A 22394-nucleotide genomic window follows, 5' to 3' on the forward strand; every position below is an offset into this window, starting at 1 on the left:
ATTTCCGCATTTCGCCATTGGTGAATTGTTTCACGTGACATTTGTCACGTGGAAATTTTTTTGTTGCGCGTCAAATTGGGCGTGGTCACGGAAAAAAAGCGTGAGCAACAAAAAAGACACAGGCGACAAGAAAATAGCACGACAAATGCATTTCACAAATTTTTTCGCATTTTCACAAATTTTTTTGGTCGTTTGCGAATTTTATGGCGAAGCTAAATGAGACAGATTCGCTCATCACTAGTCAGCTATTTACAATACTACCAACTGCTACATTGATTTTGAAGTCGTAACTCCTTATATAATTTTTCAGTAGATTACAAATTTTTAAGATGTTTATACTTGATATGGTACAACAAATCTTCTAGACCAGAGGTTTCCTAACTTTTTTCCTTGAAAAATTAGGGGGCAATGAAAGCATGAAAAAAGTTCCTAGGGGTAACCAATAAGGGCTGTGAATGGTTATGTGGTAGCCTCAAGTGGATTGGCAGACTACAGGAGGCTCTGTTTGGCAGCACACATGGGGCTCATTTATTAACACTGGGCAAAGTTGCCCATGGGCAGAAATCCATACAACCAATTGGTGATTGGATTTTTCCAGTCACCTGCAGGTAGAACAATTAATGCAACAATTTGATTGGTTGTCAAGAGTTACTGTCCGTGGGCAAATTTGCCCATGGTTGATAGATGACCATCCTTTATGCCTCCAAAATGTGCCTCCAAGTCAGAAATTCCAAAATAAACACCTGCTTTAAGGCCACTGGAAGCAACATCAAATGGGGTGGTGAGCAACATGTTGCTTGCAAGCCACTGGTGAGGACCACTGTCCTAGACACTGTGTAGAATGCTGATTGTAAATGCACTTACCTGTATCTGTATATCTGCTTATCTACCAGTACTTTGAAACAGATAGGTATTAAGGTGCTCCAACCATTAAGCCTGGGCACTCCAAGGGCTGTTTGTGCTGGGCATAAGAGCAGCTTGGTTGTACATGCACTTTATAACTTCATAGACTGGGATAAATTACTAGAACACCCAACTATTTGAGATTATAATAATGTAGTTTAATATGAATAATTATGATAATCATAGATTATTCATTCAGACTGATAAGATCACCATAATTAGAAAGCAAGTCATTTGACATTTCCAATAACTAAAGATTTTTACTTACATTTATCATCTGCATTAATGAATCTAGTTGAAGTCCAAAGTTGGCAAGTACTGTCAACAACAAAAAGGCAATGCATTCAATGGGCTGCTCACCTTTGTGACACTGTATAGTAATAATTAACAACAGATAAACCTGACATCTTTTTTTCAGAAGCCATTGTTCTTTGTGGACAAGAAGAAATCTAAAGACAATAGCACAAATGACATTTTGTCTGTGTGATTTGCTGCAAAATGCAAAGAATTGCTGCTAAATGTTTCCCATTGTAGGGATACTGACATATATATACTTGTTGTCCACTTGTCATCCCAGTCAAGTCACTTTCAAAAAGAAAAATCTGGTAAGATCCACAATGACAAAACTTACTGTAAGTCTGTGATCCTCAAAATATGATGTTTGTCTTTATTTTAAAAGGAGTCCCTGTGTATCAATAGCCCTTAAAGGAAAAGTATACCCCCAGAACAAATACAACAGATTTATATCTGTTATATAACAGTTTATATCATATTAAGTGGCATATTAAAGTATCTTACCAAAATGGAATATATATACTGTATATTAGTAAGTTTTGCTTTTTTATATCTTTTTTGAGCCACCATTATTTGTGCACCCAGGGATCACCTGACAGGAAATAATGCAGCTCTAACTGTAACAGGAAGAAGTGTGGGAGTAAAAGACAGAACTTTGTCCATTAATTATAGTATGGACTGATTTTTGCATCCATGGCACAAATAGCGGCAACACGTATGAATGGAGTTCCATTAAGAAATGTATGCCACAAAAAGAGGTAAGAATTAATCCAGTTGAAGACTATGGCAGTTTTTATAGATATGAAAAAGATAAAATGATGTTGGCAGATTAATAAGAACATGTGTTTATATTAATTTACCATGTAGGAAATAAAATATTGGGACCTTTAGACTGGAATTTGGTTTGCAGAATTACAATGGAGAGGGGGTGCAGAGTACCTGTGCCTGGTTGTGGAAATAACTACTTGTGGCCTTCTATCTATATGGCAGTGTATGTTTCTCATCCTGTGGTCCTTCAGCCTATCCTTGAAATACCATCAAAACTCTCTAAGGTATTTGGATAGGCTCCATAACCTGACAGTTATAATATTGACTTTTTTAAAGTAAGACAATCTTAAACCTAGGATGCCTGAAGGAAATATTTGTTTAGTACAAGCGCAAGAAAAAAATCCCCAGTGACTTCAATGCATTTGGAGTGAGGAAATTCTTGAGAAAATAATGCTTATTGACCAAGGCATTTGTCGCACGAAAAAAAGCAGTGAAAAAGGCCAATTATCAAAATGAATTTGGTGAAATTTCACACTTTTTTTGCAGTTTTGCAATTTTCTCCAGCAAATCGTAATAGGGCAGTTTTGCTCATAACTAATACAAACATACATATATATATATATTTTCAACATAAAGTGACTATGAAAGTTAGAAATGCTTACATTATAGGAAGATGTATAGTCCATTTTTGTAGTAGGACAAGCTAGAGTAATCTATTCTCTGTCTCCTAGAACTCTTTCTCTTGTACTAAACCCATGGTCAGATTGGGGTTTGTGAGGCCCACTCAGGATGCTACCCCCAGGCCCCAAACACCCCCTCTGGGGCCCCCACCCAGTCCCTCCCTCCTGCACATGCACCTTACATTATAGGAAGATGTATAGTCCATTTTTGTAGTAGGACAAGCTAGAGTAATCTATTCTCTCTGTCTCCTAGAACTCTTTCTCTTGTACTAACCCATGGTCAGATTGGGGTTTGTGAGGCCCACTCGGGATGCTACCCCCAGGCCCCAAACACTCCCTCTGGGGCCCCCACCCAGTCATTCCCTCCTGCACATGCACTTTATATTTACTTTTGCCGCAAACAGGGGAGGGTAGTGGGGGAGGGACAGGAAGGGTAGTGGGGAAGGGACATGGGATTGGGCCTGGGTCAGTGGTGCCCACCGTTTTTGAACTGGAGAGACGGTTCTAATCTTATCATGGAACGTACCTTACCTGGTAATGTTGATCAGTAGCATCAATGATACAATTGCCTGTTCATGCTTGTGATATGTTGTGGCTACATATAAGAAGCTGGGTTAGAGAATATCTTTGCTATCTATTCGTTGAAGATATTATAATGTGTGACAGTTAAGGTAAAACAACACCTCTCTTCAGCAAGGGATGTTTACAAAAAATGCAGGCTGCACAGATTTCAAAACAGGCCTGAACACTTTTTTCCATAAGCTTTTTTTTATTGAAGATTGTTACTGATAGCTTCAGTTGCTAATGCACCATGGTATTGCTTGATTTACATTTCTATAAAATGTATTTCTGTTGGATTGGCTTTCCTGATAATTAGACACCAGCAGTTCTAGTTTCTTTTTTTTGTAATGATGACACAAAACTGATTGCAGGGACTATTCCCTGCCATTGGAGAGTGTTATTCTGCAGCTGGCTTCTAGCACTGTAGGTAGGTAACTGTGGTCTATAACTTGCAAGCGGCCCTGCTGTTTGTTCCTGGCAATTAAATTCACTGGTGCCTTTATTCCATTCAAAGCAGGGTCTTTATGCTCTAAATCCAGCTCTTCTAATACTCCCCACTTGTGCTGTGCAAAAAAAGAGTCAGGCTGACAGATTATCGCAAGGCAGTTAAGCATGTAATTGCTCAAATGAGTTAAAATCCCTTCAAATATCAGTCTTTGTACCTCATCACACCACTTCACGGACTCAAATATTTGACAATTGATGAAGATAAAACTAAAAGGATCTTCATTAGGTACCAACCACCGTGACAAGCTTCTTTTTCAGCTCAAGGCTGGCAAAGTTTGGAACTTATTATCTACTTAAAAACTGTAGGAAATCAGGAAAAATGCTTCTGCGGTTTAAAAGAGAGAAAAGTGGAAGCTCAGGGGTACAATATAAAATAATGTGATGCATGCTAGCCTCGAAATTAATTGTATGTTTGGCTGTCACAATCCTTTGCTTACAACCAAGTGACTACTGGAAAAGCTTCTGCAAAGAATTTGTTCATAATTATTGTACTGCTTCCCTGGTATTTATCCCAACAGGAAAGTTTACATGGCAATAGTAATGTGTGGCCTGCTCTCATCCATGTATTGCAAAAGGTTTGCTTCTGTCTAAAACCTCTAGTGGCACATGGAAAATATATCAGCTAGCGTAATACCTAAAACTAAAGAGTTTGTGCGGGTCGGTGGTGCAGGAACCAGCAGCTATAACCTTCAGGTACCTATGTAAACATTGGAAATTCCACAAGAAATGGAAATGGTATGTCGCTTTGAGATTATTATTAACATTATTATTATTATTTACATTTATTTATAAAACGCCAACATATTCCGCAGCGCTGTACAATAGGTGGGTTTCATACATTGGACATACAGAGTAACATATAAAGCAATCAATAACCAATACAAGAGGTGAAGAGAGTCCTGCCCAAAAGAGCTTACAATCTACAAATGATGTTTTTCCTTTGGTATAACTGCTCCTTAGATGTGATTTGTACATGTTTAATACCCCTTAGTGACCAGATATTTACTTATATTGCACTATCTTTATATAAGCTACTAGCTGGTTTCTATGGCTTACTGCCAGGTAGAAAAACTCATTAGAGCAATGGCAATTGTGCATATCCCCATTTAGGGCCTTAATCTACCATCCTGAAAAAAAGGGAAAGTTGAAGGACTGGGGATAAAACTATTTGCAGCTAATACCAAGGACTAGAGTGTGCATAATCAAATGTAAAGAAGAAGTGTGGGAGTAAAATACAGAAATATATGCATTAATTATAGTATGGACTGATTTTTGGTGGATGGTGGAGGCTATGAGGGGTTAAACATGCTACAGACTGATAAAAAGTTAGAATATTAAATGGCTGGGGTTATTTCTATTTCCCTGAAATAAGAGTGATTAATCCTACTGTTAGGTTTGAATAACTAGAGTATCATAGCAATGCACCGGGTTTAATGTATCAAAGTTGCAAATTTTGCACCAGGCCTAGTAGACAGCAGAAATTAAGTGGCATGTAGCATGAACCGGCATGTAGCCCATTAAAAAAGGTACTAAGTTATAAATTAAAAAAATTTGGTGCAAACTTTGTGCCTTTTATTAAAAGACTTCAGGAGCGTTATCCTGCCAAGTTCTGGAAACCCCTGGGGCTAATTAATCTAAGAGACGCTTTTTAAAACGGATATTCGGCTCTGCTAGTGCAGAAAGTGCAATTGCGCTCTCTACACTAGCTATGTGGCCCCCCTGGACCCTGTGCTGTAAAGCTAAGCGCAGAAGGGCCAAAGGGGGCAGCATCAGCATAACATAATAATCAGGGAAATAAATTCCTACATAAAATATAACCTTTATTAATTTGATTAAAATATCTTCTTGTGTGTCTTTTTAACTTAAAGGATAAGTGAGGCAGGGGTATCAGTATATTGCAGTCTCAATAACTGCGATCTCAAGAATCAAACAATATACACCCGAACCCCCAAGAAAGATTAGTGGAACAGCACCACTTAGGAATCCCTTCATAATTTCAGTATTATTGATGCAATGTAAGTTCCAAGGCCCTGCCTAACTAAGTTTAATAATGGATGCGCTTGACACACATTATGCTTGCCTTGTACTAACCTTGTTGGGGGGGGGGGTGAGTGTGTATTGTTTGATTTTTTTTTCAATTATTTTTAATTTTAGGCGGGTATTTATTTCTGTGGTACTTACTGTATGTCAAATGGGGAGGTGCAGTTTACAATTGATTATTCTTCTTCAGACAATTGTTAATTTTCTGGCGTAAATGAACATATTACTCCTAATTTAACTAGTTAACTACAAATTCCTCCTAATGCTGTTTTTGTGACCCCCCCCCCCCCCCCCAGCCTTTGTTCCTGGGAAACTTTGATATTTGTTGAAGATCACTGGCCCTGCTCCTTGTCCACTGATGCTGTGTTTATGCACAATGTCCTGTCTGCCCCCCATCCCATAGAAAACATAGTGTATCTTCTCACTGAAGCCTATTTAACTCATCCTACAATTACAAACAATACAAGAATATCCCAGGCATGCTCATTGTCTCAATGTCTTTGTTGTTTCATGTATGGCCTCATAAGCCTCTTTAATTGTTGAACCTCATTAACAGACCCCTGAGCATCTATTGTGATCACTTACTTATTGTCTGGCATTTGTCTTTCCTTGTCTAACCCTACAGAATGCAGTGGTCAGTATAAATAAAACTGATGAAAGATGAAAGGGGAAAAGGTTAATAATAATGACGTCATTAATGTTTTCTTTAACCACATGCTCATATATACAGCACAGAGATATAATACATCTTTAAAGAACAGAGGAATAACAATATAGTTGCTTATACTACATAATGCTATTGTTATGTATTTATAAAGCAACAACATATTCCATAGCAGTGCACACTATAAGTGTGTTTACATCAAACAAACATATGATTTAAAATACTGAACAATACAGCAGATAAAGAGGACCCTGCCCGCTAGAAATTACCATCTAATACAAGATTTATTCTGCAGTAATACAATTGGTTTGCAATCTGTACTTTTCCACAAACACTATTTTCAATGTTCCCTGAAATACACAGCACCAGCATAAATGTACCATGGTGCCAAAACATAGATTTTACATTTCAGGGTTTTTTATTTATGTTTATTTATTATTTGAAGTTTCATAATATTTCTTGCTATAACTTAATAAAGGCCTTTTTTGCATGCGAATCCCTATAAATGAGATGTAATGCTAAGTATGCTTCAGTACTTTTGCTAGCCTCATCAGAAAACAGGAAATATCATTTTAAGTAAGCACTGAAATGTAGGCCTCTATATACAGTAGCATACAGTTAAGGCCTCTGTCTCTTTGACCTAGGCTCTCTCTTACCTGTGTTTCACCCTATGGTCAAGTGGTACAGATGGGAATGAAAATCCATTAGAGGGAATACAAGGTCAGAGTAACACTCCTGCTGAAAGCAGATATTCAGTCACAGTGAAATCTACTATTAAAGAAAAACTTTATTCATAAAATAATATGACATATATGACATAGGCTTCCTCCCTCACTTTCAATTCAGGGCAAAAATGACATATAAAAACAATTCATGCTGTGCATACACATCAAATGAGCAGATCTTTGCCTGATCTGGCCGAATTGGACTGATCCCATTGTTTGGCCTTAGACCTAGCCAGATATTACCCAGGCAGGCCGCTAGGAGGGTCCCATACACAGGCTAATAAACTCGGTCTGCCAGGACTGAGTTTGCAGCTTTTACTGGCCCATATATGGCCCCCATTACTTATATAGCAGGTGACAGTTCCTTAGTTATTTAATACAGTTATAATGAGATGTAATAATGCTGCAACTTTTATGATACAAAGGATCCATTCTGTTACCTGTTGAGAGATCTATCCTTCTGTGGTAATTTAACTGAATATAGATGACACACATATTAAAACTTTACATAAAAACAAGTAGAAGCTTTACCTAAAATGTCAGTTACAAGTCTGATCTATGATGTTGTGTTATTTTAGGTAAAGCTCCCAAACCTACTAAAGCCTTGGATCTGTATTGTACTATATATATATATATATAGAGAGAGAGAGAGAGACAGACAGACAGAGAGAGACAGAGACAGAGAGAGACAGACAGTATATGTGTGTGGTTCTAAACAGTTATCATAATCGTGCAAACAAGTGGAAAGCATACTGCGAAATAAAGGATACCATATGTCAAACAGAATTACCTTGGAGAAAATCAGTGAGGCCTATGACTATTCTTGAAGCCTTTTCAGCTCTTAGAAATGATCATCAAGCATCTGAAATAGTTCACTAATTTAATAGTTTGACAACCAAAGAATGACTTCAAAATGAGTTTTCACTTCAGCCACCATTTTGTTCAAGGGGATGCCTCCTTGAGCTTAACATGCACCCAAACTTTACTAAATGCTATTTCTTCTTGAAGCTATCTAATGGCTGATACATTATATAACTTCAAGAAAAGGTTGGATGGCTTTTTAGCAAGTGAGGGAATACGGGGTTATGGGCAATAGCTCTTAGTACAAGTTGATCCAGGGACTGGTCCGATTGCCATCTTGGAGTCAGGAAGGAGTTTTTACCCCTCTGTGGCAAATTAGAGAGGCTTCAGTTGTGGGGGTTTTTTTGCCTACTTACTAATGTTATGACAGAAGTTGCAGTTGCACATATTTCCCTACGGTCAGTTGTGAAAAAAATCCCATTCTTTGCATTTCCATATAGTTGTTCAAATCGCAGATTAATCCTTATGAATTGAGTGCTGTTACACCTATTGACACCCTGGGGGTACCACCACCTACCTCAACCCCTACTAGCATGTGAAACAATGCTGGAATTCTGGGAAAAGGCACTGCATTGTGGGGAAAGCCATGTCAATTGAACTTTGCTCAGTGCACTTGCGGTCATAATTGACCCCTTTTGGCTTGGCCCCTGTGGAAAAATGGGTATAAATAGCCAGCAAGTCCCAGATTTACTTGCAGTGTGACACATGTTCTATTGCATCTCAGATCCATATTTATAAAGCAGTAAGAGACGCAAGCGCTGCGTAGGATTCCCTGAGTAATGAACTTTTAACCTTCCACTAAAATGAATCACTCTTCATCTCAGGAGTAAAAATGTTTTAATATAAAGCAATACTCTATTGTGATTTAACAAAATATATTTTAATTGTAATTGATTTCTACTGAAAGGAAGAAATGAGTTAATTAGGGTAAGCTATTGGAAATAGTGACAAGGGGAATACGTTATTGGAACTGCTGATAAGAGTAGGTAATGAAATATTATAAAATGACTGAGCAATGTAATTTTTAATCGCTGAGTGAATTAACAAGATTCATATTCATGCTTCATAACAGTTTAATGAACAGCACTTTTTCTGCACTTTTTTTTTCCCTTAACGCACAGGACTTTGAAAATGGTTCTCTGGTTTAACTCATTGATTACAAGTATTAAAAGGGTATTGGCACTGCTCAAAAAGTCAAATCTGTGGTCCAAATTCCTCTAAATTGATACTTACAGCCATGTCAGACACCCAGCAGAACACGGCAGCCATTAAACAATAGAGATGTAGCGAACTGTTCGCCGGAGAACTAATTCGCATGAAAATCGGGTGTTCGCAAGTTCGCAAGTTCGCGAACTTTTAGCGATGTTCGCAATTTTGGGTTCGCCTTAGCTGGAGCCAAATTTTGACCTCTCACCCCAGAGCCAGCAGATACATGACAGCCAATCAGGCAGCTCTTCCTCCTGGACCACCCCCGGACCACTCCCTTCCATATATAAACCGAAGCCCAGCAGCCATTTTACATTCTGCCTGTGTGTGCTTGATGAGTTAGCATAGGGAGAGAGCTGTGCAGGGGTTTGAGGGACAGTTTAGGTAGCTTTGCTGACTAGTAATCTACTTTCTACTGCTCTGTATGTAGCTGCTGTGGGCAGCTGTCCTGTGCTGATCATCTGCTGTAACCCAATAGTCCTTGTAAGGACTGCTTTTATTTTCTGATTACTGTTACTCTTCTTTTCATTGTGTACTGCAGCTCCATCTGTGTGTGTTGGAGACAGGTGTGCTGCTCATAGTAGTGCACTAAGCACCAACCACACATTCACATCATTTTTTTATTTGTGTTTTTTTACTTTACTACTGTAATTTATAGAGCCCAGTGCTATTAGTCTAGCTGTGTTGGGGACTGGTGTGCTGCTCCTAGTAGTTCACCCCCAGCACCAACCAGAGATCACTTTTTTTTATTATTAATTATTTTTTTTTATATAACTTACTGTTCTTTAATGTGTCCAGTGCTGTTTGCTGTTGTTCATAGTAGTGCACCAAACACGTTACACATAGTAGTGACATTGCATTGCAATAAAATCACCTGAGCGATGTTTTTCCACCAGCAATAATATATTCCGTATCCACTACTGCTGCGTTTTGTCTTTGCGTGTGAACCGGCTGTAACCTTTACACGACTTGATTGGCATGTAGACGCCAGACGTTTTAAAGCAGTTTATTACACAAGTTTAGAAATGTAGTGTGATTTCTGCCCTTTACAGCACAAAACGCAACGCTGTGTCAACAATGTATTTTTCAGATACATTTTTGCCCTTGATCCCCCTCCTGCATGCCACTGTCCAGGTCGTGGCACCCTTTAAAAAACTTTAAAATCAGTTTTCTGGCCAGAAATGGCTTTTCTAGTTTTTAAAGTTCGCCTTCCCATTGAAGTCTATGGGGTTCGCAAAGTTCGCAAAAGTTCGCACTTTTTGGCGGAAGTTCGCGAACCGGTTCCCGAACTTTTTTTGTGAAGTTCGCTACATCTCTATTAAACAAATAATAGCCTAATGGATTTTAAACCTATTCTTCCTCAGTGGTGCTTATTAGTAGCAGGTTCCCTTAATGTGTGTCGGGTTAAAACACATCGGCCTATTTTGTCTTTAATGAAAAGAACATATGTAATCCTTTTCTGGTGTCAGTATCTCTTTAAGGTTCTTAATCTGCAACAGATGGTTTACTTTTTTTTTTTTTCACAAAATATTTATAGCACTATATTACATCATGCACCAAGTTCACAATGGGTATTACTTACACCACAAGTGTATCGGGATACTCACAGTTTGCTACAAGTGAATTATTATTAACATTCATTTATAAAGCGCCAACATATTCCGCAGCGCTGAACAATAAGTGGGTTTCATACGTTGGACATACAGAGTAACATATAAAGCAATCAATAACCGATACAAGAGGTGAAGAGAGCCCTGCCCAAAAGAGCTTACAATCTACAAGTTCACTCTCTATCCATGAGCCCTAAAAGCCCTACCTTAGGTTTTTATCTTCTTACTGAGGTCTTCTACTATTCCCTCTATCAAGTAGAGTCTAAGGAGACAGAACTATATGCTCCCTCCCCTTATATAAACGAAGGAACAAGAACTGCAAAACCCCTATGGGAACACAACCTTCCCCCTGGAATAGGTACATTTACTTAAAATATGGATGGTTAACTCCTTACATCCTTTTCACATATGGGGGTCCATTCATCAATGAACGATTGAGTCCGAATACTAAAAATTCGTATTTTCCTAAGTTTTAGAACTGAGCATATTTTCTACAATATTTTTGTTAATTTGCTTAACTTTTTCGTACTTTGCGACAATTTGTGCGACGAGTACGAAAATTTCGGAATTCATTCAAGCTTTGGTATGGTGCCTTTCCTTGGGCCAGGTTGGAGCTGCCATTGAGTCCTATGGGAGGCTTTCAAAATCATGCACTGAAGGATCAAAGTCAGAAAGGTTTTCGTGCTGTTTATAATCGTTCTGATATGAAAATTTTGCAACTTTCGCATCGTACTGCAATATTTTCGGATTGTAACAATACAAATTTTCGTAACATTTACGCACATCAGAAATTTTCATTAATAATACAAAATAAAATTTGGAGTTTGATAAATCAGCCCCATGGTATACTATACTTAAGAATGTCCCATTCTTATTACTTTTCTGATACTATTTATCTTGGAGACAGGTAATTCCTATAGCAAACAAATAAAAATGCTAATTTTCATCATATAATTACAACTTTAGTTGCTTGTCTTAAATTACATTAGAAAATTTCTAACTAAAAATGATGAACACCTGGAACCTTGACCTTTTTCCCATTACACCATGCTTCAGAAAGGGCAGGTCTGCCTGTAACTGAAGGGCCAATGTTTAGTGATGACTCCTATAGAAAATGCCAGCATTGAACCTTGGCACCTATTAAATAATGTTTCATTCATTAGATTTTGGTATCTCGCAACGCAATCTAGCATATTATGTGACAGCATTCAAAGTGAGAAATCCAAGTCTGGCTTGGGACTCCTCCAGTTACATGGGAGTAGAAAAAACAATAGGTAACCTGCAAGCAATTCTAATGTGTAGCGCTGGCTCCTTCTGAAAGCTCAGACTCAAGCACAATGCACTGATGGCACCTACACACCAATATTACAGCTAAAAAAAATATATTTGTTGGTTCAATAATAAAATTTGAATTAGAAATAAAAAGTACACCATAAAAATCCCGACAGACTCCCCTTTAGTACCAAGTTCTCCATTTAAAAGTTTATTTGAAAAGGTTTCATTATTTGGTAGTATTCCAGATGCTCCGATGCTGGGAAAATACATTGGTAGAGGGTACGGTGACTTGTCTTGGAAATTTCTCAAAAACAAACTATTGACAATCTAATGAGGTAAAAAATAGCTTGCGTGTTTATTCCATGCTGTACACACTAGGCAGAGATCAATAGCAAGAAATGCAGATGATTCAATACAGAGATGTAAATTACATTATAGAGAGACTTGATGATTTCCATTTATATTAGGCCTCAGTGCTCTGCTGACTGATAAGCACCGACATGTGGTTGTTTAAATAAATTACTGTTACATATGTACATAAACATTTCACTAAAGCATTTCACAGCCTTTGCTTGAATCTTCAGCTGCTTGATATCCTTGTGGGAACTTTTGTACATTATTTCAATGACAGACAAGGTTTGTTTGTCATTCATGGCTCAATATTAATAAGTAACTTGTAATGATTTTTCCTAGTACTGTTTTTTCTATAGGCAAGAATTCAAAGGAATTGAAATTGTGATTTTCTTCCCAAGAAATACTCAACAAACCTTATCTTTTGGGTTTATATGTAAAAACCACATAAATTAGAGACCTCTGCTCAAGACTGTCTTTACAGGCACTTCCTAACAGACATTCTGATTGCATTGCTGAGTTGTTAGCTTAGAGAGTTTAAGAGCTCTGAAAGTGCCAGAACATCCTGGACAAATCACTTTATCTCATGTTGTCCCTCCATACTGAGGATGTCCAAAGGTAGATGCTATGACTGCTGTGAAGAATTTTGAGGCCTTGGTAGAAAGCCCTTCATAAACGAAACATTATTGAAACAGGTTAAAGCACTGAGACTGTGCATTCCAGTAATGTAGCTCCTTTATATGTAAACACTTTACATGAATTAAAAAAATGTAGAGAAACTGGGGATAATAGCAAAAATGGACGAATATAAATAACTAGACAACCACTGAACAATCTCATGATGTCTGCAGCAATATTTAAGGTGGATGTTTGCCAACCTGACCCTTGTCCAACATGCCTTGTCCTTGAGCAAGGCCTTTAGCAAATAAGCCTTGTAGTTGTGCAGTTGGGGAAGTCGTACTTCACAGAAATATTCCAAGCCATGGTTGGGATATATCTAAGCATATATCTAAAAATGTTTTTTTTTTGTCCCCAGCCATGTCACCATTACAAGTGGTTGATAACAAAACATTAACAAAACAGACAGCGATCCCATAATAATGATATAATAATGATTTCTAAGCTCTAATTACTTTGAAGAAGCCAATTGGCTTCTTCAAAGTAAAGATACATGCTAGCTTTCTAAAACCTGATGGTTAAACTCTAGGATTCTCCTCAAAATAAACCGGTTTTATTGATGCCTGAAAATGGCCAATTTATGCAGCTATAGAAGCTGTAAGCCCCTAATTGTCACACTCCTTCTTTCTTTATTTATGCCTACATTTTAAACAGAAATAAAATGTAGAATTGAGGCACACCCAGCTCTCTTTTTCTACAGAAAAGCTAAAACCATTTAAATAACCAAAATAGAGATAGACAAATTGGTTTTTAATTTTTTTTAAGCAACTACATTTTCACTCTTTACATCCACATCCTCTGTTCCAGGTCTGATAATTGAGTCTGAATTCCCATGTCTGTTATACTCTGTGTATATTCCCCACCTGGCTGTGGACTCAGACAGAGCCAGATAAATACCCAGTAGACGTACAGACAGAGAAACTGCTGTAATTGCTTCAATAATGATTCTCAGACATCAAAGGATGGCAAATAATGGTATTTAACACTGTTTCCATTCTTTGGCTGAAATGTAATTTTGGAGTTATTGTCAGCTACTACAGTGGACTTAAAACAAGTACAACTGTCATATCCCTCTTCTTTAATGAGCTGCCCACAAGAGGTTTCAAATATTAATGGCAAAGTCCATCTCATTTTCTGATGGCCTGATATTCTTTTTCAACCTTAAAGAACCATGACTTGATTAACATTGTTGCCTGCATCCCTCTGGAAATTGTCAATTGGAGAGCTGAAGATTCTATTAATAAGACAAAGATGGCGCCTGCTTAAAAATTGGCTGTGACTGACAGTTAAAACAACAAAAGAATAAATACATTAATAAAATGATGTTGTTGAGAAGTGATAATACAACAGATGCAACTTCTAATGTATAGGGATTGTAAATTTAGGGGAGCAAGGCTTCTGGTTATTGCCAGTCAACATTCCATTCAGTAGCCTATGTTAAAAGGCTGCTAAATGGAATCTAAAGCCAAAAGTCAAAAATTGAATTGTAAGTTTAAACGTGGTGCATCTCTGGGCATGTTTGCAATTTATATTCATTTTCTATGTTTACAAGTTTTAGAAACATTTGCAGTTTAGACTGCTAATGAGAGGCTTTTGGCTCAACCTAGTCAGCAACCATAGTTAACTGAATACAGCAAATGCTTAGAAAATGCATAGACAGTACCTTTATGTAATAAAAGACACTAAGGGGCCGATTCATTAAAACACGAGTTCGAATCCCGAATGGGAAAAATTCGGATTAGATGCGATCATTTCTGAAGATCGCAAATATCACGAAAATGCTTACGCAAAAATCGTATTAGTCAAGATAATATCGTATTGGCGATCCGAAAGTCACAAAATTTTTGTACCAAATGATTGTAAACAGCGGCAGAAGCTTTCCGAATTTTTCGCGCAAGCGCACGAAAAAGTCATGCGGGCGTACAAAAAAGTTGCACAAGCGCGAAAATATGCTCGGAGCGTTCATTCAATCGTGTCTTAATAAATCTCCCCCTAAGAAGCAGTAACCTATAGTAGCCAATAAGATGTTTACTTTTGAACATTTTACCAGTAAATTCTACTTGATGATTGGTAGCTATGGATTATTGCTTCTGGGCAAACTTAGTGCACTGTATTACATAACGCCCTTAGAGTCACTGACACTCTAGGACTTTATAGAGTGCTGGTAATCAGTACCGCTGAGCAGTATCAAAGTGTCTAAAACTGTGAATATCTAAAAGTAATGTAAATTGTAAAAGTGCTCAGAGGATAACTAAAAACATTTCCACCAATTTATATTTTAGATCCTTTTGAAGCATAGGTAGGAGTTCTTATAACTTCATTCAGGTATAGGTATGCCTTGGGGGTAGGATGGGAATCTCCACTGGCCTAGGAATATCAGGTAGTCCCCCTTAATTGTGTAAAAGGAGAGAGAGTCGGTATATTAGCCTCTTTGGAATCCACTGATGGAGAGGGGTGGATGGTTCTGGTAGCCTGAGGAAAGGAAGGCTATGCTGAAGAGAAGAACCTGGAAAAGAAGAAGAGGAAGGACACCATAATTGTGAGTTAACTAATGTTATGCTAGATCGTATGTGTAAATTACTCTATAAGAGAAATACAGAGTAGATAGTAGAAGAGTCAGAAGCTCAACTGCAGAAGCCAGAAGGACTAGAGCCCTAGAAGTAATTTGCCAGCATAGGGAATCACATGACTATGTTTAGGGTAGAGAGAGAGAATGTGGTAAAAGTTGGGTTGTGTGGCAGTAAATATAAATGCTTACTTTAAAATACTTTATAATGGCTTTATTATTACACCCATGGCTATGGACGCATTGGTACCATGAGAATATTTACAGGGTGCATAGAATGACATGCCAAAAAATTACTCTGTTTTTTAGGTTAAACATTCATGTACCCTAATTTCCTTCTATGAGAATGATTTGTGTGGACCCAAAAAATGTTCTTAATTAATAAAATACTAGTATAAAAGTACCCTAATTATGATTCTCTCTAGCCATGTATACTGTATGTGGGTGTCACAGTTCAACACTCTGTTCTGTGAGGCCGGTGTAAGACTTTCCTGATACCTTTATCTACACATCCTCTGAACTAATTGATATTATCTCGGAGACAACATTAATATCTCCCCTTAAACACAGAAGCCTGGTTAATGATATAGGTGCAATTTAGAGGGAATGGAGAGAACTTTAAATGTGAATATACAGCCTTATAATAAAACAAATCTAAGCTTTCACACAAATCACCAGATAATAAATGAAAGGCAACTATTACATTTTCAATTTTTATTAGCACTTCCACACTAAGTTAATACATCAGTGATAACAGTTGTCTTATTACACTGAAACTTTCTTTAGAGAGAGCACACAAATCTGTAGCAAAGTCTATCACGCATTGGCCTTTTAAAGGAACAGTAACACTAAAAAATGAAAGAGCTTTAAAGCAATAAAAATATAATGCACTGTTGCCCTGCACTGGTAAAACTGGTGTGTTTGCTACAGTAACACTACTCTAATTTATATAATAAGCTTCTGTGTGGCCACGGGGGCAGCCATTCAAGCTGGAAAAAAGGAGAAAAGGCACAGGTTACATAGTAGATAACAGATAAGCTCTGTAGAATACAATAGTGTTTTATCTGTTATCTGTTATGTGCCTGTGCCTTTTCTCCTTTGAATGGCTGCCTCCATGGCTACATAGCAGCTTATTTATATAAATTATAGTAGACTTTCTGAAGTAAACACACAACTTTTACCAGTGCAGGGCAGCAGCACATTATATTTTAGTTACTTTTATACACTTTCATTTTTTGGTGTTACTGTTCCTTTAAGGTGTTTAAGGTTTTCTCTCACATTAAACAAGCATTGATACCCAGGACTGTCTCTTTGTTAAAGACAATCTAAACCCAAAAAGTGAACTGAAGACACTTAATCACATGGCTTCTCTGATTACTTTTGCAATTTGCATTCATTTTCTAATAGCAGGCTTTTAACCAAATGAGAGTCAGCAATCCAAGGGTTAACTGAGTCCAGTAAGTGCATTGACAGTGCTTAGATAATTAGGGTCTCTGGGCCTACAAAAAGTTGTATAAACCTGTCTAATCAATTGAAATAAAAAATGAATATAAGTGACAAAAGTGCTGAGGTCCATCAATGATCCATCATGATTTTACTGGGTTTAGATCAACTTTAATGTAATTCAGGCAATGTAAAATTATTTTTTTTTCTGCGACAAGAGAAGTTAAAGCATCTGCCTCAGGATTTGGGGGGCAATTTGGGCAATATGAACTATGAGCTGTTGGTGGACATCTTGCATTGTGATTCTAATGAAGGACAATCATTAAGATGTGTTTACAGTATGAGGCATATTTATTAACATTGGAGACAAACATCACTGGTGATGTTGCCCATAGCAACCAATCATCAATAGGATTTGAATGGTCACCTACAAGTTAGAAAAACAAAAGCAAATATCTGGTTGGTTGCTATAGGCAACATTACAGGTGATGTTTGTCTTCAGTGTTAATAAATACACACCTATGTGCATTAGGAGTGAATGGAATGTGGTGGCATTGGGCTCTGCCTTTGTTCTAGTGCTTGCAGAAGAACACCTATTGTCCCACAATATTTTTCAAATGCTTTGTAGCTTCAGCTGATGATTCCACATTCTAGATCAGTAATCCCCAACCAGTGGCTCTTGAGCAACATGTTGCTTGCCAACCCTTTGGATGTAGCTCCTGGTCCCCTCAAAGCAGGTGCTTATTTCTGAACTTCTGGTTTGGAGGCAAATTTTGGTTGCATAATAACCAAGTGTAATTGCCAAACAGAGCCTTCTGTAGGCTGCCAGTCAACATGGGGGCTATCAAACAGCCAATTATAGCTCTTATTGGCACCTCCAAGAACCATTTTCATGCTTGTGTTGCTCTCCAAAACTTTTCTATTTGAATGTGGCTCATGGGTTTAAAAGATTGGGGACCCCTGTTCTAGATGATAAATTCTTTTAATCAACCTATCCACATAAATACTAATAAAGGTATGGTATCTGTTATCCAGAAAGCTCCGTTTTATAGGAAGGCCATTTCCCATAGACTCTATTATAGGCAAACCATTACATTTTTTTAAAAAAATGATTTCCTTCCTTTTGCCCTGTAATAATAAAAAGGTAAAAAGTACCTTGTACTTCCCATCTAAGATACAATTAATCCTTATTGGAGGCAAAGCAAACCTATTGGGATTATTTCATGTTTAAACTGTTTTTAGTAGACTTAAAATAAAATTGGCAGAAAAAACTATGTAAAAAAAAATGCCGAATTTTGCTGTCTGAACTCCAGACTTTACACCATAATTCCACTTAAGTTCTGGAAAAAAGAAAAAATACATGAAAAAAATGTACACAGTTTTTTTTTTAGAGATTTTTAAAGATTTCTTATCCAGAAAAGCCCAGGTCCCAAGCATTCTGAATAATAGATCCTATAGCTCTATAAAGTTTTATGTAACTTGCGTATTTTTAATTCAAACTTTTCACTGCCATTATTCTTTAAGGCTTGGTCTATAAGAAACCAAAAGTCTCTATAAGAAACTAAAAGCCAGTAATCTTCATTCTGTTACTTTCATGGAAAATACAGGTCAATTTCACTGGTTAACGTGCGCACTAATCACTTTCTACATAAATCTGCATGCTCATTTTCTGATTGCTGATGAGGTGACAAGGTTATTGGACATACAAGCACTTATTTAAAGCATACATGGAAGTGAAATAGGGTTCAGCAGGGTCTGAAGACATTGTCAATCAGTTAATGAAAATTATTGAGCTGGGGCACTAAAGAATGAAAATGACCGAGGAAACACCTTACAGGGAAAATGACAGATCTGTCTATAGTGGGATCCATGTGTCACTCTAATATTGTTCCTTCTATAGACAAAATGTGGAATCATTGCTTACATGCCTCACTGTGAGATAAAGCAGATAGGAAACCATTAGAGTGATTATGGGATAAAGGAATTGTGCATACCAATTCTACAATGTTCTAGAAAACATGATAACATATAATTGCAACAACATAATGCCCAAACATATAACAATGTATAATTGGCCCACTCCACTTAAGTATTAGGAAATCACTGATCAAGGAGAATGCTCAGTCAGATATAGCCTTCTTGGTCATGAGAAAGATCAAAAAGGGGCAGCAAAAATGTAGATTCCAGTATACAGAAGCAGAAAATGGACAAATTAATAAAACATACTCTGTAGCTCAACCTTTTTTAGATTTAGATGTAAAAAGAGCTGATGAGCAACACAAGCATAAAAAATGTTCCTAGGGTTGACAGATATGGGCTGTGATTGGCAATTTTGTAGCCCTATGTGAACTGGCAGCCTACATGAAGCTCTGTTTAGCAATACGTGTTTTTTATGCAACCAATACTTGCCTTCGAGCCAGGAATTCAAAAATAATCCCCTGCTTTGAGGCCACTGGGAGAAACATCCAAGGGTTAGGTGAGTATGTTTTTCTCAAACCACTGGTTAGGGATCACTGCTGCAGATGCTCTCACAGTGATGGAGGGTCAGTCTGTGAATGGCAAGTGTAAACAAGCAACTAAATACTTTTAAAATTATCAAGGCGTATGTAGCTAATGCGTATCCTCCCAAATAGTGCTGGAGATGTTCCTTTGTATTGCATTACAATTCAGTGAGTCCACTGGGGTGTCCTACACTGAAACTGGCAAGCAGAATCATGAGCCTTATTTTCAATTTGATATTTTTGAGTTTTTTTTCACATTTGTAAACATGAAAATTCTAGGTATTCGAGTTTTTTATTCGAACAAGTTTTCCATATTAATAAATTAGCAAGCATTTAAGGTTTTTCAAAATTTCCTTCGTAGAATACTAGTCTGGATTCAAACAGTAGCTATAGAAACTCCTTTTCATTTCTTTATTTCAGTGATTTAAAAAAAAAAAAAAAAAATATCTCCATCCATTTGTTATCTTTCTCATAACACATAGAGGTGTTGAAACCTTTCAGCTGAGCAGTTTTCCCATTTTGTGCCCAGCTACAGGTCTGATGAAAGGTGAACTAGACCATGGTGTAAAACTTACAATAAAAAATAATCCTAAATTGACAAGAACTGTATAAACTACCTGGTTATTTTCAACCAGAGGGGAGGGTTCAGCACCTGAGAGCAGACCTTATCAACTGGAAACTTGAACTTTGGATAATCAGTTCACTCATCTCTGCTACGAAAGATTGCTTAAGTAATTAAGAATGTTTCAGTAACACTATATAATGACGTTAGCACGATGAGATCAACGTAAGTACTAGCGAATCTTTAGTGGTTAAGCAGTGCTTCAAATCCTGGTACTGTATGTTGTTTTTTTTCTTTTTTCTGTGCTGCTATTTTGGTGCAATTAGACCAAGGGCAAGAACTTACATATCAACTAATTGTCCATATTTTGTCCGGAGACGGCAGCACTGGAGAATTAATCTCTCTCTCTCTGTTTTAGATGGAATCAGTGTGAAAATGATATAAAAAGAATACAAGAGGGAAAGCCAATTGGTATCTGAACAGGAATACTGAAAGGGGGGTTGACAGTAAAGGATGCTGGGAAACACAGACAAGAAATTGCTACAAAGCATTCAAAATTCTCCAGCTGCTGTGCTTTTAATTTGCTTGGATTCCAATTAAAATGCAAATTAAATTTATAATTAGCATCAGAGAAGCCTCCTTGTGTAATGCAAAAACATTTGGGTTGATTGTACAGAGCTGGCGTTTTCAGTTACCAGGGGGTAACAATGCAAAAACAAGAACTTATGTAACCCAAAACATGCTTAAAGCCTGGACTTGACAACTCTTATTAACATGGCAATGTTTGCAGGTGTACAGAATTGCCCTTGCCATATTCTGTTTGCCTTGATGGATGGGTAACAATATGAAATTCCTATTCCCTTGACAAATCTCTTTGGGAGTGCTCTAGCATTACTCAGCTCATTTCAGTAATATACAATTTACTGTATATGTAAAATAGATATCGGTGTGGTTTCCTGTCTTTTCATTCAATGCCCAAACAGAACATTTCTTTGGGAGAGAGGTAACGTACATGACCTGGGACCTGCTATTATACTTAGCTTGGCAACCAAACCCATTCAAATGAATGCAACAGCATCCTTATTGCTCATAATAGTGTAGTTGTCTTCTGCAGAGCAGAGGTAAGCAGTATGGTGGCCCCTAAGTAATTTTAAAAGATTGCTTGATGAACAGAATACTTTACTGCAGAGATCCTCAACCTTTTTCACTCGTAAACCACACTCAGATATAATAAGTGTTGGTGAGCCACACATGCATGAAAAATGTCATTTGGGGATACCAAATAAGGACTGTGATTGGCTATTTGGCCAATCTTACCAAAACTTGCCTCCAAGCCAGAGATTTAATGGGAACCTACTTGAGGCCAATGGGAGCAACATCAAAGGGGGTGGTGAGCAACATGTTGCTCACAAGCCACTGGTTGGGCATCACTGCTTCACTGTATCATATTTGCCATTCAGGACACATGAAGGTAAATTGGGGTTATTTTACCTTGAAAGGGAAATTGAAGCAATGCCAGGGTTGCTACAGGGTCCCCGCACTGCGCTAAATGCACTGTATTGAATTGACACAATCACCAATCTGAAAATACTAGACACCTCATTTGGGTCAAATTGTAAGTGCTATTTCATCCTTTTTTGTTGCATTGTGCAGAGTTAGGGCAGATGTAATTCAGAGCACAATTACGCTGAAATTCTAGGGGGGTGGGGGGGGCACAGCACTATGGGTAGAAAACAGAGCAATTAAAATATACATATTAGTAACAATATGGTATGCAGCATCAGCACTTATAATGTGCATGAATACCACATTTTTGTACCCAAATTGTATCAATAAATGATGGTGTTCTCCTCTCAATGGAATACTGAATACGATCTGTACATGGATACAACCTATTCCTATAATGAAAGAGGTGCCCAGATTAGCCTTCTCTGAATGATAATTGATTCACAGCCAACAATAAAAACAAAGCAAGGTGACATTGTGTGCCTAGTATGCTTGGATTAGACATGTGGAGAATAACCCTGTGTTTATGAAAGATGTGATTTACATTTTTATGTAAGGATAGTAAATATGAACATATTCTGCACAGTAAAGAATCCAGGTTTAGGCACCTCACCCACAGCAAATCCTCATAAAAATATTCAGTATGATATCCCTCATTCTTGAATTCGTCATCTTTTCAAACATCTCCACACT

The 22394-nt window shown here is 37.5% G+C and overlaps 1 long non-coding RNA gene across 1 annotated transcript; it reads left to right on the forward strand.

Annotated features, from left to right (window-relative positions):
* The first annotated feature begins 1860 nt into the window (after positions 1-1860).
* On the forward strand, positions 1861-20811 carry LOC116409489. Its single transcript, XR_004221878.1, has 2 exons — positions 1861-1955; positions 20614-20811. It is a non-coding gene; the product is annotated as an uncharacterized LOC116409489 (long non-coding RNA).
* The last annotated feature ends 1583 nt before the right edge of the window (positions 20812-22394 follow it).

Source organism: Xenopus tropicalis, chromosome 3, assembly GCF_000004195.4.
Source record: "Xenopus tropicalis strain Nigerian chromosome 3, UCB_Xtro_10.0, whole genome shotgun sequence".
Lineage (NCBI taxonomy): Eukaryota > Metazoa > Chordata > Amphibia > Anura > Pipidae > Xenopus > Xenopus tropicalis.